This window comes from Giraffa tippelskirchi, chromosome 1 (assembly GCF_054371585.1).
Source record: "Giraffa tippelskirchi isolate mGirTip1 chromosome 1, T2T-mGirTip1v1.2.pri, whole genome shotgun sequence".
In the NCBI taxonomy this organism is placed as follows: Eukaryota; Metazoa; Chordata; class Mammalia; order Artiodactyla; family Giraffidae; genus Giraffa; species Giraffa tippelskirchi.
In genome coordinates, this window is record NC_137275.1 from 203,803,671 (window position 1) to 203,818,846 (window position 15,176).

The 15,176-nt window shown below is 46.2% G+C and overlaps 1 long non-coding RNA gene across 1 annotated transcript; it reads left to right on the plus strand.

Annotated features, from left to right (window-relative positions):
* Positions 1–2,820: 2,820 nt before the first annotated feature.
* Positions 2,821–4,175, plus strand: LOC145530032 (uncharacterized). The gene is made up of 2 exons (XR_014071569.1): positions 2,821–2,904; positions 4,049–4,175. It is a non-coding gene; the product is annotated as an uncharacterized LOC145530032 (long non-coding RNA).
* Positions 4,176–15,176: the final 11,001 nt, after the last annotated feature.

The window sequence follows — 15,176 nt, forward strand, 5'->3', positions numbered from 1 at the left end:
TGGGGGAAGGAGAGGGTGGGGGGAACTGAGAGAGTAGCATTTGCATATCTACACTATCTTGTGTAAAATAGATAGCTAGTGGGAAACTGCTGTGCAATACAGGAAGTCCAGCCCAGTGCTCTGTGACAACCTAAGGGGTGGGATGGGGTGGAGGGTGGGGAGGATGGGAGGGAGGCCCAAGAGGGAGGGATATATGTGTGTGTGTGTGTGTGTGTATATATATATATATATATATATATATATAGTTATGACTGATTCTCATTGTAAGGAAGAAACCAACATAACACTGTAAAACAATTATCCTCCAATTAAAAAATAAGCTTAAAAAAAAAAGAATAAAAAGAAGTCTCCCATCTCTCACTCTGTCATCTGCAATGTCATAAACATGCTTTCGTAGAAGGGCCTGCTACAAGTTCTTAGACTCACATCACCACATGCCAGCAAATTTCAAATTGTTTTCAGAAAGGCAGCATCAATACATAAATAGTATAGGTGGGCTGTATATGTGCAGATGTGCATGCATATGTGCATGTGTGTGTGTGTGTGTGTGTGTTATAACCTCTCATACAGCTCCTCCTTAAAGGATTTCCAAGCACTCTTTCTAAATGTGAATGCTACTGGAACTGCCAGCCCCACAACCCCAACTTTCAGGTTTAAAAATACTTTATTTATTTATTTATTTTGCTTCCTGAGTCAAACTCATGTGGTAGAGTAGCACTTCTTTAAAATAAAATTTCTTGTTACCTTCCCACACTTCCCGCACTCAGGAAATAATGTAGCTAACACCATCTGAGACTCAAATTGTGCAGGAGTAAAAGGACTCTCAGCTTTCTATCCAAAATACATCTAAACTCCTCTATCATGCTATCATATTTTAGGCTTCTCCCAAGAAATCCAGATTAACTTTAGGTCATCATTTAGCAAAAATGTCTTTGCTAGGATTTATAAGATTTTGTAAGCCCTTAGACATGCAGAGGTATCTGCTGAATATTGCTTCTGCCATGACTGGGCCTGCAGTGGTCTCCCACATAAAGCTAAGCCTTGTTGTGGGGTGACCAGGCCTGTCCACTGTCCCTTCCTTACACCTGAGCATAGAAGGCAGCTTTGCATCTTTGTCCCAAGTCCCAGCAGGGAGCAGGCACGAGGGCCATGAATTTAGTGATGAAGAATACTGAGTGGATTAGCCAGGGATCTTCAGAGAAATGGAACCTGTAGGGTGTAGACACACACGCAGAAAGAGTTTATTATAAGGAATTGGTTCCTATGATCATAGAGGCTGACAAGACCCAAGATCTGCAGACAGCTAGCTAGAAACCCAGGAGAGCTGGTGCTGTAGTTCTGGTTTGAATCCCAGGAAAAGTGATGGTGGAAGTTCCAGTCTGAAGGCTGGAAGACTTGAGACCCAAGAAGAGCCAATATTTCAGCCTGCGTCCAAAGGCAGTGAAAGACTGATGCCCCAGCCCAATAATCAGGATGAAAAAATTCTCTGTTACTTTGCCTTTCTGTTCTATTCAGGTCTTCAACTGATTGGACGAGGCCCACCATATTTGGAGACGTAATCTGCTTTATTCAGTCTACAGATTCAAGTGCTAATCTTATCCAGAAATACCCTCCCATAGACACCCAGGATCATGTTTGACAAAGCATATGGGCACCCTGGCCCAGTTAAATTAACACATAAAACTAACCGTAAGTGAGAGATCACAAGAGGCTCCCAGATGCACTGTCCCCAGGGCAGGGTGGTAGGGGCTGTTGGACAACTAAAGGCAGTGGGTGTATTCGGTGCTGCAGATTCTGGTAAGAGGGCAAAAGGCCAAAAGTACACAGCCCCAGATAGTGCTCTCAAAGCTGCGGTCACATAACCACGGCCACCTCACCCAGGCCCAGCTACACTGACACAGATTTCCCAACACGTTCACTGGAGACAGGCCAGGAGTGCTTGCATTACCAGGTGCTTCTCTGAGCCACGCTTCCCCCTGATGTGACTGTAGCCCATGTCAGTGCTGGGATCCCAGGGGCTCGGCCCAACTCAGAGGCCAAAACTCAGCCCCATCAGAACCCGAACACAGCCATCCACTTGCTCCCCTATGCCTAGGCCTGATGACCCTGGAAACATCAACAGCCTGAACTGGGCTTGAGAGACACTCCTCCACTCTTCTTGAAGGTACTCAAACTCCCATTCCTCTCCCAGCACAGACCTCTCAGGGCCCGTCCTACAAGTTATCCAGACAGATAGGATGTCAGCACCCTAGATTCCTCAGAGGATCCACACCCTCCAAATCCAACTAAGGAGTGAAATTTATGCAGCAAAGGAGACAGTCGTAATCCAAGAGGCAGTATGGCTTTCCCAAACCTAGGAAGTGAAAAGTGTTAGTTGCTCAGTTGTGTCTGACTCTATGCAACCCCCTGAAATGTAGCCCACCAGGCTCCTCTGTTCATGGGAATTCTCCAGGCAGGAATACTGCAGTGGGTTGCCATTCCCTTCTCCAAGGAATCTCCCAAACCCAGGAATTGAACCTAGGTCTCCTGTATTGCAGGCAGACTCTTTACCATCTGAGCCACCAGGAAAACCCCGTAATCCAAGAGGTAGCATGGCTTTCCCAAACCTCGGAAGTTTCATCCCAAATGGGGATGAATTTGAGAAAGACACCAAGGGCTCTCTTCCATCCCGGAGGCCAAGCTGTTTTCTGTCAGTGCAGGAGGGGCACCTTCCCACCCATTTGTGCAGAGGGGTAGGAGGCCTGTCCTCCAGCAGGGCGTGAGGTCAGAGCAGCATCACAAAGCTGGGCCATGGCCTCAGACAGCTCTTGTGCCGTGAAAAGCACCCCCAAGTGTCAGGGCCACCCACAGAGCCTGTGCCTGAGACCCACCGGGTCTGGGTGCTGCAGGAGCACATGGGCCAAGGTAGGTGGGCTTTCTGGAGAGAAGGGGCCCAGCCCAGAGCCTCCACTCCATGTTGTCACCGCCTCACCTGGGCCTCAGCTGTCAATGAATGTGAAATTTGGTTTCCTTCTGTGCTGTCCTGAGAGTTTTGCATCAACTTTCCTAGTTGCTGCTTAAGTCACAGAACATCAGGGCAGAAAGGAAATGGAGATTGTCAGACCTGTCCTAGACAGGGCTATCTCACCTGGGGCTAGAAATGCCCCTACCTTGCCCTGCTTCCCACTCTTACCTCCCCCATTCCATCTTTTCCACCCCCATCCCACCCCATCACCTCCCCCAGCTTCCCCTTCCATCCACTTCCCCCACAATCTTCATCTCCTCTACTCTATATCCCCCTCCCCATTCCATCTGTCTCACCTCTCAACTCCACTCTATTGGGTTCCCTGCCAGCCACAGTGGCAAGATTGCTGGGAAAGAAAGGCCGCACTGTGCCCACATCTTGGGATCCCTGACTGCCCCCAGGGCCAGTCTTGCTCATGCTCTGAAATGGGCACTATGGAGCCACCAGGACCCGTGTGACCTCTGCGGTCAATGACCCCAGTGAGAGGGCTACCCAACCTCTGTGGCTACCCTTGAAAGTAAAGTCTGGAACTGGCCCTTCCCGCTGTGTGTTCCTCTATCCCACACACCCCAAGCTAAGCTGCAAGTCCCTCCATGGCCACCTCCTGCCTGGCTCCTGGCTGCCTTCCTGGAGCAACGTCGCGTCCCTCAGAACCCTCCTCCCCTAGAGGCCAGGCCCATGAGCGTCCCCTTCAACTCAGCCCTGCAGCTCTGGGAGAGGAGGCCTCTTCCTGGAATCCAGGAGCTGCCAGAGATGTTTCAAGTGGCAGTGCATCCAACTGCAAGATTCACTTGAGTTCCAGTCTTTGTGGAGCAACTCCAGAGGAAAGGAGCCAGAGCCAGGGGGAAGTGACCATGTGCTCAAGACCCCACACAAGGGAGCACAGGGGAGTCAGGCCTGTCCGTGACTCCCCAACAAAGAAACAGGCCTCTCACAGGGAATCAAACATGTGTCCCAATTCAAGGGAGCAGGGGAGCAGGGACACCCCCCCACCTGATTGGAGATGCTAAATGTGGATAAACAAACAAGACTCCCTGCTTCCAGATCACCCCAGCTGGCGCCACACGTGGGATTTGTCTTTCAGATGCCTACCATCCCAACCCAAAGCATGGCCGACGATCTGAGCTACTTATTAAAAATCTAAAATAAAATCAAGACAGATTTCCTAGCACACTTCAGAGTGAGTAACTCTATCCATCTTCCATATGCCAGGCATCATGCCCCGGCAGCTGGGTGGGGAAGAAAGCTTAATCTCTTTGAACCTGCGTAATATCCGTGCCCTATGGCTATATAAAGGTACAGCTGGGCGAATGTCATGAAAACACGCAGTTCTAGGTAATGGGGTGTCAGATGCCTCGCATGCTTTCTCACATTTCCAGGACACACTCCAAGGAAACCCCTGGCGTGCTGACACCACGTGCTGCAGAGAGGACAGAGCAGTCAGCCCCTGCCTCAGGAAGATGAAGCGTTTTCACTCTTCATCTTGGTATTCTGGGTGGGGGGCTAGGGCGGCAGATACAGAAAGGCTGGAAATGTGGTGATGGACGTAATGGACTAAGAATTACTTGGAGTCTAGGAAAATTACTTGGGCTTCCCTAGTAGCTCAGCTGGTAAAGAATCAACCTGCAGTGCAGGAGACCCTGGTTCTATTCCTGGGTAGGGAAGATCCCCTGGAGAAGAGATAGGCTACCCACTCCAGTATTCTTGGCCTTCCCTGGTGGCTCAGATGGTTGACAATCAGCCTGCAATGTGGGAGACTTGGGTTCAACCCCTACGTTGGGAAGATCCCCTGGAGGGGGTCAAGGCAACCCGCTACAGTATTCTTGTCTGGAGAATCTCCATGGATGGAGGAGCCTAGCGGGCTACAGTCCACGGGGTCACAAACAGTCAGACACGACTAAGCACAGCACGGCACAGGAAAGCCGCTTAAAAGATAGGGGTTCAAATTCAATAAAGAATTTAAAATGGTTCACAGCAAAACTTTTCTAAAAAAATTTTTTTTTAAAGATGAGGGTTCTTACGGTTTCCTGCATGTCTGTGAATTCCTATGGAACTCATATATCTGTGTTTCTTGCCAATCTTTCCTTCCTCCAGCCATTTGCCTTTTCTTTGTTATTCCTAGAGGCGGGCCTGACCATCGCTATAAACAGATTTGACTAATCACCCTGGAGCTAAAACTAGCAGCAGAAGGACATGCCCAGGAACAGAGGCCTGCTGCCTTTGGTGACAGTCCTGTGATTCCTGTTCCCTGAGTCCCCTCCACACACCAGGCTCTCACGCATCCTCCTTTAAACGACGATGAGAAGGGGTCATGGAGGGGGTCACGCTAGGGCCCGTGCCCAGTCGGTTTCCACTACTTCAGATAAGATGGTTGACTGAGTCACGTAGTGATTTAAAACAACAGTAATCCTTTATTACCGCTCCTGGTTCCTGTGGGTCAGGAGTTCAAACAGGGAGCAGCAGGCAGCTTGTCTCTGCCCCGTGGTGTCTGGGGCCTCTGCTGGGGAGTCAAATCGAGGAAGGAGCCATCTGAAGACCATTTCCTCCTAGGTCTGGCAGTCCATGCAGGCACAGTGAGGCTTTCAGTTGGAACCCCCACACGTGGCCTCTGCATGTGGCCCCAGCTTCCTCCCATGATGGTGGTGAGGTTTCTAGAGCAAGTGTCCCAAGAGCGAGGGAGCTAAGAGACCCAGGCAGAAACTGTTAGGACTTTTATGATCTGATTTCCAAAGATGCCCCGCACTGCCTCCACCATGTTCTATTAGTGGAAATAGTTACAAAGACTTGTGGGATCCAAAGAGAGGGAACCCAGAGGGCATTCCTTCATGCAGAACCCCATGTCCTATAGTAAGAAACCAACGGAGGGTGGGATGTAGAGAGATGTGAGCATTTCTGGAAAACATGATACATCAGGATGATTGGAAGGCAGATGTTACTGAGCATTCCACCCTCTTCAGTCAGCACTGTACATTCACGGAGCCTATCAAGCCTTCCTTCATTTCCTTTCATGTCTAGTTAGGAATCCCAGCCTCTGAGTCAAGAAAACAACTGATTTGATTTCACCCAATTAAGAGGGCTTCACCTGTGTTCTCTCTTAGGATTGCTTTTGTGCTTTCTCTAAGATTCATACTCAGAATTTTTAAAAAGGAAGAACAATAACCAGGCCTTCTAGGTGCCCTCTGTCAGTCATCCCTGACAGTCTCTTGGCTGAGAACAGCAGCCGGTAAATCGGGATTCCTGCCAGTGTAGGGCACAAGTCATCAGGAGTGATAGTTGGCACATGGTTTTAGCAAGCTCAAGGTCGAGTTGGAGGAAATGGCTCATCAAGGCTTGCCATTCACTGAGAGAGGCCAGTGATGACCTGCGGCGGGAGCTGTGTCTGCCCCTATGCAGAATCTGGCTCTAGGCTGAGTTGTTCTGTCTGCATCAGCCCATCAGCTGGAATTGTTGCCAACATTTCCTGCAGGGTGTGGAGCAGGAGGGTGGGCTGGCATGACCCAAGGCCCCAGGCCCACCTCCTGTGAAGTTCTGTGCATGCTGGCCATACCCAAATGATCTGGGAAAGTCCAACCCCAGGTGACAAGACTTTTCTGCCCAATAACTTAGTTGCATTTTTCAGTTAACTGTTTCTGGCCATTATTATATCTGTAGAATTCCATTCTGACAGCTCCACCATGTCCCCCAACTCCACTGCAAGGGTCATTCTATACCAACTGTCAGTTTATAGGATCAAGTATACAGGCAGACAGATCACAACCACATTAAGTCTTCTTGAAAGTCACCGAGGTCAGAGGCCTGGGTCTTGCACAGGGCACACTACACTTGGCCCTCTCTGGGTTCATCGCAGAGGAATAGCTCTGGGTGAGCAAACACTCAGATTACGACTCCCCACTCTACAGAAGCAAGTCTGTGAAAGCCAAGGTTGAGGGCTCCGTGCCAGGGAGGATTTATCACTCTTTCTGGTAGATTCTTATTTGCCTTGAAAAAGCCAACACAGGGCTGCTGCCTGGAGGGCCACATACTGCCAGGCATTAATCTGTTCTCCAGAAAGTCCACCAAGGACACACTCTGTTGCAAGGGGACAGCTTTGAACTCCAGCTGCCACAGCTGGCGGAACATTTGATAGCAGAAAACAATCTGCAGCCAGAGAAGGGAGGTTGTCTGGCTAAGGATATTCATGAAAGTTCCTCGGGAGGCGTTGGCAGGAAAAACACTTGTATCTAATCGTCTCTCTTCCTGAACTGTCAGCTTCAGCAGGATGCTGACTAGGAGCAGAAATAAAAAGGACAGGAATGCAGGAGAGGTAAGGCTAAAACTCTCCGTTCTTTTTTATTTTTTATTGAGGTAAGATTGATGTGCAGTATGATATAAATTTCAGCTGTACAACAATATAGTTCACAAATTTTAAAGCTTATACTCCATTTATGTGTGTGTGTTTGTTAGTCACCCAGTTGCATCTGACTTTGCAACCCCATGGACTGTAGCCCACCAGGCTCCTCTGTCCATGGGACGCTCCAGGCAAGAATATTGGAGTGGGTCACCATGCCTTTCTCCAGGGAATCTTTCTGACCCGGGGATCAAACCCAGGTCTGCCACATTGCAGGCAGATTCTTTATAGTCTGAGCCTCCAGGGAGGCCCCCAAACTCCATTTATAGTTATTATAAAATATTGGCTATATTCCCTATGTTTTATAATATATCCTTGGAGCTTATTTTAAACATAGTAGTTTGTACTTCTTAACCCCCACTGCTATCTTGCCCTTCCCCTTTGAAGCCCTGCATTCTTTAAAGGGCTTTGAACAACAAATGACCCAGAGCCACAAAGAACTCCCTGTGATTCCTCTGTCAGGAAGTGACCACCAGCATAGGTTGCAGGGGTGCAAGACCAAGCCCGGACCACACCTGCCTAAGGTTCACTGAGCTTTCAGAGGTGAGGCGCTAAGATGCTTCAGGGGTTCAGCAGCATACACAATGGTAAACTACAGTGTTGGGTCTGTGAAGTGAGATTCCTTTCTGGGCAAACTGCATTGTTGGTGGAGTCTCTGCAGAACCACACCCTCTTGCATACAGTTCGCTGTTTTCAGCAGGGTTACTAAGGTAAACAAAACCTGTCCTCCACCCTCTGCAGCAGAGGTTGGAGAAAAAAGAAAGGTGCATGTAAGGTGTGATGAGGGTTCTAACACAGGAATAAACAAGCGCAGAAGGAGCTCTGGGGAGAGACAATAAAACCCAATAGGGATGGTCTAGTACCGATGCCAAATCCCCACATTGCTGATCTTAGAATCTGAGGCTCATCAACAACTTATAGATTACTATCAGCACCATGTTTTCTCTTCTAACAGTTTAACCTACAGACTTAAATAACCTGATGAAGAGCATTTTAAGAGACAGTGTTTGGCCATGGCTTCTTGACCCTGAGAGATCCCAGGCTGCAGTGCAATTGTGACACACTGGCTACCCCCATGAGGTCAGACTTTACCAACTGAAACACCATCCTCTATACAACTGCCTTCACTGCTATTGGCAGCTGAAAACTCGGGGGGGGCCAGGGCCCTTGCTGTTGTGACCAGCCTGCTACAAATTCAGGAGTTCTTTTGGCACTCTCAATTTCAATGCTTTACTAGAACAACTTGCAGAACTCAGGACAGCACTCTATTAGGATTGCCATTTTCTTACAAAAGGTGTGACTCAAGACCAGCCAAAGGAAAAAATGTACGGGGCCAGTGGTGGGGTTTCCCAGACAGAAAGCTTCCATGCCCTCAGGATCCATCCCTTCCCAGCACATGGAAGCAGGATCCAACTTCAGGTGAGTATTTTCTACTGGAGTCTCAGCATGTAGGTTTAATTGTGTGAACGGCCCTGGGGTTGAGTCAGTCTCCATCTGCCTCTATTCCCAGAGGTTGGTTTGCTGGTGAAACAGGAGGGAATGGGGCAGGACATAACCTCTAAAAGAATGATATAACCCGAGGTTGTTGTTACTGTTCAGTAGCTCAGTCATGTCTGATTCTTTGCAACCCCATGGGCTGCAGCACACCAGGCTTCCTTGATCTTTACATTCTTCCAGAGTTTGCTCAAACTCATGTCCATTGAGTCAGTGATGCCAAATGAATATTCTCCTGCCCTCAATATTTCCCAGCATCAGGGTCTTTTCAATGAATCAACTCTTCACATCAGATGACTAAAGTATTGGAGCTTCAGTTTCAGCATCAGTCCTTCCAATGAATATTCAGAGTAGATTTCCTTTAAGATTGACTGGTTTGATCTCCTTGCTGTCCAAGAGACTCTCAAGAGTCTTCTCCAGCACTGTAGTTTGAAGGCATCAATTCTTCAGCAATCAGCCTTCTTTATGGTCCAACTCTTACATCTCTACATAACTACGGGAAAAACCATAGCTTTGACTATGTGGACCTTTGTTGGCAATGTGATATCTCTGCCTCTTAATATGCTGAATAGGTTTGCCATAGCATTTCTTTCAAGGAGCAAGCATCTTTTAATTTCATAGCCCGAGGACAAAACACAAACTGATTAGAACCAAATAGGTCCAAGATGGTAGATGAGTTGACTTCCACTAGACCTTGAGCCTCAGTATACACTCATTGTAACACATCAGCAAGCTAAATGACATACCCACGTGTGCCATGAAAGTTCTAAGGCCAACATCAAAGACCAAAAAGTGGGTGGTCTTCCAATTCCTGGAAATTCTGACCCTTTGTCCAAAATAGTTGAAATACTCCTCCCACTGATTAGCCTATGAACTTACCCACCCCTATAAAAACTGACAGTCCCATACCCTGGTGTTGCTCTCACCTTCTGAAATGCCCCACACTGTGTCTGTAGTGGGTGTTTCTCTCTAAATAAATCCACTTTTTACCTATCACTTTGTCTCTCACTGAATTCTTTCTGCAATGAAACATGAAGAACCTGAGACTCATTAAGTCCTGAGACCAGGTATGTGATCTCAGTTAAAAGAACAGGCATATGGATTCAAGTCACAGCCTAAAATACAGGGTTTCACTAGCATTAGGCTCAAAGCCCTAGTGCTCTATTCCTATGGTATACTGGTCTTCCAAGTGTGACCATCCCCCTTCCTGAGTCATCTTATTAGCATAATCGCAAGTGTGGTTGGAGGCCCACCTCAAATAAGGAAGACACTGGAAATTCCAAGGATTTAGCAGATACTTTCCAGGAACCAGGGGCAAAGTTCAGTCAAATCTGCTATACAATAAATTTCAGGTTTCAAGCTCAACAGCTAGTCAACTACAAGTTGGCACTTACCAAGAGCATTGCCAATGAATGACCAACAAAGGCATTTGCCATCTGACTCTATGGAGATTGAACCCATGCTGCTATAGCTGCTAACCTTCAACAACCCCTGAGGAAGTTCACAGTGGAATGAGGCACTCTGTGCTCCAGGGAATCCGGTGGGACAGGTCTTTAGATAGTTGGAAGTTTTTAGGAACAGATTTTATGATCTCAATCTTTGCATCTCCTCATATCGAGAGAAGCACTAAATTCCTTAATGATGACATCAGATCCTCATGAATAACAAGAAACTTCTGTAAAATGAGTGCTTCATGGTATTGACCTCCCCCTTCACCAAAATCTTATATATTTACCTTCCCCCACTGCCACTTTGGAGCAGTATCTCAGAGCTATGAGGGCTATGAGTCTCTCAGAGAAATGCAGTCAGTCAGTCAGTTCAGTTGCTCAGTCGTGTCCGACTCTTTGTGACCCCGTGAATCGCAGCACGCCAGGCCTCCCTGTCCATCACCAACTCCCGGAGTTTACCCAAACCCATGTCCATCAAGTCGGTGATGCCATTGAGCCATCTCATCCTGTGTCGTCCCCTTCTTCTCCTGCACACAATCTTTCCCAGCATTAGGGTCTTTTCCAATGAGTCAACTCTTCACATGAGGTGGCCAAAGTATTGGAGTTTCAGCTTCAACATCAGTCCTTCCAATGGACACCCAGGACTGATCTCCTTTAGGATGGACTGGTTGGATCTCCTCGCAGTCCAAGGGACTCTCAGGAGTCATCTCCAACACCACAGTTCAAAAGTATCAATTCTTCAGCACTCAGCTTTCTTCACCATACAAATCTCACATCCATACATGACCACTGGAAAAACCATAGCCTTGACTAGATGGACCTTTGTTGGCAAAATAATGACTCTGCTTTTAAATATGCTATTTAGGTTGGTCATAACTTTCCTTCCAAGGAGTAAGCATCTTTTAATTTCATGGCTGCAATCACCATCTGCAGTGATTTTGGAGCCCAGAAAAATAAAGTCTGACACTGTTTCCACTGTTTCCCCATCTATTTCCCATGAAGTGATGGGACCAGATGCCATGATCTTAATTTTCTGAACGTTGAGCTTTAAGCCAACTTTTTCACTCTCCTCTTTCACTTTCATCAAGAGGCTCTTTAGTTCTTCTTCGCTTTCTGCCATAAGGATGGTGTCATCTGCATATCTGAGGTTATTGATATTTCTCCTGGCAATCTTGATTCCAGCTTGTGTTTCTTCCAGCCCAGCGTTTCTCATGATGTACTCTGCATATAAGTTAAATAAGCAGGGTGACAATATACAGCCTTGATGTACTCCTTTTCCTATTTGGAACCAGTCTTTTGTTCCATGTCCAGTTCTAAGTATTGCTTCCTGACCTGCATACAGGTTTCTCAAGAGACAGGTCAGATGGTCTGGTATTCCCATCTCTTTCAGAATTTTCCACAGTTTATTGTGATCCACACAGTCAAAGGCTTTGACATAGTCAATAAAGCAGAAATAGATGTTTTTCTGGAACTCTCTTGCTTTTTCAATGATCCAGTGGATGTTGGCAATTTGATCTCTGGTTCCTCTGCTTTTTCTAAAACCAGCTTGAACATCTGGAAGTTCACAGTTCACATATTGCTGAAGCCTGGCTTGGAGAATTTTGAGCATTATTTTACTAATGTGTGAGATGAGTGCAATTGTGTGGTAGTTTGAACATTCTTTGGCATTGCCCTTCTTTGGGATTGGAACGAAAACTGAGCTTTTCCAGTCCTGTGGCCACTGCTGAGTTTTCCAGATTTGCTGGCATATTGAGTGCAGCACTTTCACAGCATCATCTTTCAGGATTTGAAATAGCTCAACTGGAATTCCATCACTCCCACTAGCTTTGTTCGTAGTGATGCTTTCTAAGGCCCACTTGACTTCACATTCCAGAATGTCTGGCTCTAGGGAGTGATCACACCGTCGTGATTATCTGAGTCATGAAGATCTTTTTTGTACAGTTCTTCTGTGTATTCTTGCCACCTCTTCTTAATATCTTCTGCTTCTGTTAGGTCCATACCATTTCTGTCCTTTATCGAGCCCATCTTTGCATGAAATGTTCCCTTGGTATCTCTAATTTTCTTGAAGAGGTCTCTAGTCTTTCCCATTCTGTTGTTTTCCTCTATTTCTTTGCATTGATTGCTGAGGAAGGCTTTCTTATCTCTCCTTGCTATTCTTTGGAACTCTGCATTCAGATGGGAATATCTTTCCTTTTCTCCTTTTCTTTTTGCTTCTCTTCTTTTCTCAGCTATTTGTAAGGCCTTCTCAGACAGCCTTCTTGCTTTTTTGCATTTCTTTTCCATGGGGTTGGTCTTGATCCCTGTCTCCTGTACAATGTCACGAATGTCCATAGTTCATCAGGTACTCTGTCTATCAGATCTAGTCACTTAAATCTATTTGTCACTTCCACTGTATAATCATAAGGGATTTGATTTAGGTCATACCTGAATGGTCTAGTGGTTTTCCCTACTTTCTTCAATTTAAGTCTGAATTTGGCAATAAGGAGTTCATCATCTGAGCCACAGTCTGCTCCTGGTCTTGTTCATGGGGTCGCAAAGAGTCGCACACGACTGAGCGACTGAATTGAACTGGATTGTCCTCTAGAAATACCTTTTTAATCTATTTTGTAGCATGAATCTGAAACCCAGCATGACCCTGTGAAGGACCTCCTAAGTACAAATCCTTTCCATGTTCCTGTCTATAGGTTTCATTCAGCCTCTTTGACCTTCCCAGAGTTCTATAGGGCAGATTCTTTAACAGTTGCTAATCAGGGAAAGGAGGAGATGCAGAAACAAAGGAGGAATGGTCAAGAAACACTAGTGCAGCAATGGGGCAGGGTCCTGGTTCCTCCTGAAATAATATGCATAACAATACCTTTGAGTTCTTCTGCAGGAACTAAGGCCCCCACCCAGGTGATGGATGGTAACTTCAAGCTGAGCACAAGATTCCTGGAACCCTGCCTTGTTACCTCACCACCAACCAATCAGAAGAAAGTCACACAACCCTGTGGCCCCTGCCCCAAACTTTATGTATGAAAACTTCTCTGTGAAAAGCATCGGAGAGTTCAGGGTATTTTAAGCATGAGCCACCAGTTCTTGCTTAGCCTTACAGTAACATTTCTCTGCTCCAAACACTGATGTTTCACTTGTTTGGTTTCACTGTGTTTCAGGCACGCAAACCTGCATTTGATAACAAATCTTTGCCATGCAATAAAAGATGTGCCAATGTCTCAGGTTTGTTGCCATCAACCAGAAATAAGATTTTGCTGTATAATTCTCCATCAGATCTTCAAATCATAGTCAGTTCTGCTTCCAGAGCACACATCATAGAAGGGTATCAGTTGATACCACTCCACATGGGAAAACCTCACATGCCTCATAAAGCCAACACTGAACTCTATTTGAGGCTCGTGGGGAAATAGCAAAAGATCACAACAGATATGACACTTTCTGGCAAAGACAACACTCAAAATATGTGCACTCTTAACAGTACTTCCCTCCAGAAAGCTGTTTTCCAGAAACTGATGCTGATCTGATTATAATTGCAAACCATTGCAGGCTCCAGGAATGCATTATTTTTTTAAATTGAAAATTATGCAGAAACCCCTCTGTTTCAATTCTTGCTGTCCAAATCAGCTCTAAAATATGCCAGAAGAGAATATCCTGAACCTAAATGTATTTCCAGTGGCATCCAAGGAACTTGCAGGAACCCCAGAGCCTCTTCACTGAAAGAAAAAAAATCTCCATTTTGTAATCTTAGAGCTCTGGAAAGCATGAGGTGGGTGACCAGGGTGGGATGTCACTGGAAATTCTCTTCTTTGCCCTTTACATCTTTCAACATTGCAGGTCACCTCACTGAGATTGTTGATGGTGACTTGTATACTCTCTGTATTACTATAGATTTAAGAATTGGACTGTACACTAAAGTATCACTGTAATTGATGCCAAAATCCTGGTTCTCTGTGCACCAATACCGAACAGAAATATGGAAACGGAGATTTGGGGAAGAAAGAAAGTGATTTTATTTCTTTGCCAGTCAAAGAGGAAGCACAGTAGGTTAGGGCCTCAACAACTGCGTCGTCCCTCCCTGGGGAATAGGGAGAGGTCTTAAAGGCAGGTAGGTCATAAGGATCAAAGCTGTGATGGGCTTGTATTCTTCTGTTGGGTTGGTGGTGAGGTAGGAGTCAGCATCAACAACCTTCAGGTTCCAAGCGGTCTGGAAGTCTGTATGCTTATGGGCAGATACCATTGTTGATCGTTAACTTCTCCCACCTAGAGGGGGTTTCAGTGTTTGCAAAAGAGTGATGTTGCTGTGCATATCCTTCTGTGAGAACCACGACCTTGCCCCAAGCCATCACTATTGTTTCTCTTGATTATTTGTCTCTCCTGTCTCTGCATCCCCTTCCTTCCCTAGTTTGCAAGTTGCTTGAATCTGCCCATTGGAACTCAAGGAAGGTCTTGGAGACTGAATGAAGGCTCTTTCCTATAATCAAAGAAATGGGGGACACAAAAGTCTTTGTTCCCAGGAGCCCCACAGGCCCCTTCTTGGCATCATAGTTAAAGTATCAAATGCATAGGAAAAAGGTCTGAACTTTTCTTTCAGTTACAGAATACATCTGAAAGTATAGTCAGAATTTGAGTTCTATCTCATTCTGACTCTCACTTGACCTGTGATGTGTGGAATGTCCCGAGGAATCTGAGTTCCACTTCTCTGAGCCTCTGTTCCTTGAACAATTAAATGTGTCTAATGAGAATGTGTACTGTATGGGACACTCATGCAAACAAGAGAAACAAAAAAAACTGTGACGCCAAGTAAAGATAAAGAAACAATAACTATGGGTAAAGGCAATATTTATCTTTGAAT